At 34.2% G+C, this 3591-nt stretch overlaps 1 long non-coding RNA gene across 2 annotated transcripts; it reads right to left on the bottom strand.

The window, feature by feature from the left end:
- Positions 1-1560: 1560 nt before the first annotated feature.
- LOC148689306 (uncharacterized) lies at positions 1561-3352 on the bottom strand. 2 transcript variants are annotated; one of them, XR_015958367.1, is made up of 3 exons: positions 3261-3352; positions 2654-2955; positions 1561-2230 (listed from the first exon to the last, which is right to left on the bottom strand). It is a non-coding gene; the product is annotated as an uncharacterized LOC148689306 (long non-coding RNA). The 2 variants fall into 2 exon arrangements; XR_015958366.1 differs by having other exon boundaries at positions 2654-3344.
- Between the last annotated feature and the right edge of the window lie 239 nt (positions 3353-3591).

Consider the following 3591-nt stretch of genomic DNA (forward strand, 5'->3'; position numbering starts at 1 on the left):
TTATTTTATATTACTTTGTTTCTTGGTGGCGGATTAAGAGGACTAACGGACGTCAAAACCCTTTTCGTAACGCTAGCAACGGTATCGGTTCTCTAATCCGACATTGCATCATTTAATATTAGATTTTTACCAAAAATCCGACAATAATTAGGGTTTCTTGTTGGTTTTTCCACCGCCAGTGATAGCCTCTTTTGTAGTAGTGTGTGAATCAAGGTTGTTTCCAAGCTCGATCGAGAAGAATGGAAGGTTGTGGGTGAAATAAGGTGAAATCCGAGAAAACCCTATTCTATTTCGGTTTTAAAGGGTACTATAATCTGCCCATTTTGTTTATGTTTTGTGGTTTAAGAATTTTGCTAATTCAATGTGGCCATACTTAAATTGCATTGCATGACTGTAGCTAACATTCTATCGATCTACTGATATTATGAATACAACTCTAGGAAATATGGAATAAATATGTTCATATATTTTTGTAGTAGCATTGGCATGGCATTAACATAAACCAATTGGATTGCAGACATTTAACTTACCTGAGGAAATAAGATGATGTCTTTGCTTCTCTTTTTGGTCTAACAGATGCCTTTGATCACTTGCTCACTTTCATGTTTTTCCTTGTTGATGGGAGGAAGAGGTTTTATGCGTATACCTATCAAGATAAGAATACAAGCCCAATCATTAATTCAATGAAATATTCTTCTCAACCAAAATTTTTATGTTAAGTTGTGTTTGTGTGAAACTCGTTATTTTAATGAGTTGTGTCATATCAAACCAGTTAAGCTCCATAAGCCTAATGAGTTGAAAAAATTTAAGCCCAAATCCAACCTGTTGTACCCATTGAGCTCTCTGTAGGAGTGAGAGCCCTTCCAATCTTAGATCAAATGTCTAACATTTTTTAAAACTAATCTTTTTATTATTTTTTGGGTTCCCGTGGCGTACAATTCAACATAAATGAGTCTCATGCATGATTAAGTTGTTTTTATTTTTAAAGGAGAGAGAGAGAGAGGGAGGAGACAGAGAACGTTGAGATGACATGTGGGGTGAGGGAAGTGAAAAAACAGTAAAAGAAAATTTTTGTTGTGGAAACAAAAACATGAACACAAAATGAAAAAAAAAAAATGATACAAGAAGACAGAGATACCATATTTTTCTACGGGGGAATTGAAGTTATTGAGGGATAAGTTCAACTCCTATAATTAAGGAATTCGTTCAACTAGTAATCCTATAGTTAATGGATTTTGTGCATTTACATATTTATAATCTTAGTTGTATATTAATATTGGTACGAAAATAAAAGTATGATGATGTGTAATTCTCGATATTGGACCAATTTCACGTATGTAGACTAATACTAATAGTGATTTACAAAATTGGACTTATATCAAGCTTTATCTTTTAAAAAGAAAAAAAAATACAATGAGAAAATTAAAAGCAATTATGTACTAACCATAATAGATCAATTTTTCCCATAAACTGAGCAGCCTTCTGCTTTTGAATGCAAAACGGTTACTGACAAATGTTGTTAAGGGGATATTCCTGTCGTGGTCTATAGCAAATGGTCAATTTTAGGTAACATTGAATCAAAATCCCACGCAGTATCTATATATAATACAAGCATGAAAAGAAAACATTGTAAATATGTATATAGACAAAAATTGTTTAAAAAAAAAAAAAAAATCAAACGGGGAAAAGTACCAAATCTTTAAAGACAAAAACAGTCAGAAATAAGTTGAGCGGTATCCATAACTTTTATCATTTCAGGTGGAGTGAGGGAATAGAAATAGCGAGCCATTCTTTCCCCTTTTGCGTTCTCTTGGGCAGACAGAACTAGAGGCTTCCTATTCCACCACGGCATAGAAGTAGGTATAATAGTAAGTAAATTGTGGTTCTTTTTAACCATGCATTCAGCTACTTCAACCATTTTTGGAAACAAAGTTATCAAATAATAAAGAGCTGTGCAACCAAGAGAGTCTTGTATTTCCAAGTCTTCATTTGCCATTAACTCCACCAACTGTTGTATAATGCGCAAGCTGCACCTCTTCCTGATTGCGTAGTGAAGAGCTGTACCATCCCATTGAACTCTTGCACTTCCTGGTTGGGGATGTTGGCGAAGAAAGTTGATCGCATTATCCCAATCATTAGACTTGACATTTTTCACGAAAGTTTCTTGGATATGGTTGGCATTGCTCTCAAGAGTCACCAGTCTCAACGCTCTCATCTCTCTCATCGTGTCCTGTATGCCATGTTGTTAGTTGCTAAATTTCCCATACTTGCATCAAAATAATTAATTAATACAATTCACGGAAAATATAAATAAATAAAAAATAATAATAATATAAGAGGGAGATTCAACTCCTAATTAATATCACCGATAATAAACCTAAACGTTTATCATTAATTACTATTAAATAGATTATGTACAAAAAATATTAATTTGTAAGGATACCTCTAGTGACATTGAGACATTCTTTCAATGCCGATTCTGGCGTGTTTAGATACGCTTCACCAATTGGCTTTTTTGTTGAAAATAAAAATTTTGATTTATCATTCAATTCTTAATTTTCTTTGTCCTTTCCCTTCCTATATGCAAATGCCTATGCTTACGTGCGAAATAATTACAAAATATTCCTCAACAACTTTTCATCTATGTACGTACCACTTTCATCTGATGCTCCTCCAGCTCGCTTCAAATTAAGTGAGAAAGTCCTCCATGTTGCTTCAGCCGAGTTTCTGTACTCGATTAATGGATAAGTACCATCTCCGCAAGAATTCTGGATTGCATATAAGCCCTTGGCATCCTTCTTCTTCCAAGCCTTATGTTCTTCTGCTTCAGGAGGTTCCTTAACGGTGCCTTCGACGACGTCCCAAAGATCTTCGGCCAAAAAGTAGGTCTTCATCCGAAAACTCTAATTCTTATAGTTAAGAACTTTAAGAACAACTTTAGTTGTCATTTTCAACCTGCCCATTTATTCAACGAGATTTTATGTTAATCGAGCATATATGAAAGAAAAAAAATAAAACAAAGTCAGTTTGTCTAACACCACTAAAGGAGGTCTAGTGCCATAGTGGAAATCAAAGCACCCATGTGGCCCTCCTCATCCAAATTTGAGGCTCACTTTTCTCCTCAAAACCCCACCTAACTATTGATAACAAAATGACCCTACTGATCTATATAAATGCTAAGAATAAGAGAACAAATCATAGTATGTGTGTTTATATATCGAACAGAAGGCAATCAACAAGATCCAGGAACGAAAACAAACCAAAGTCCCAATTTGACAAGGAAGAACCTGCAATCCAAAATATGAACAATGTTTAAAATATAAGTCTCCAAAATGGTTACAAGATTTGGAAGATGAAAAGAGAGAATGAAATCAAATGAGAGAAGTGGAGAGAAATTTATAGAAACTCTAAAGAATCTCATTCTGATGTGAGATGAGAAATTTAACAACACTTAAGACAAGTAAGAATATCATTCTCACAAAAAAAAAAGACCAAAGTAAAGTATAAAATCGGGTAAGGCTTCAATGCTATGTATCATTCAATGTTACGGGTGTTTCAGCAGTTAGCTTTGATTTCCACAACTATTTAGAT

This window comes from Pyrus communis, chromosome 17 (genome assembly GCF_041283825.1).
Source record: "Pyrus communis isolate YQ-2024b chromosome 17, ASM4128382v1, whole genome shotgun sequence".
NCBI lineage: Eukaryota > Viridiplantae > Streptophyta > Magnoliopsida > Rosales > Rosaceae > Pyrus > Pyrus communis.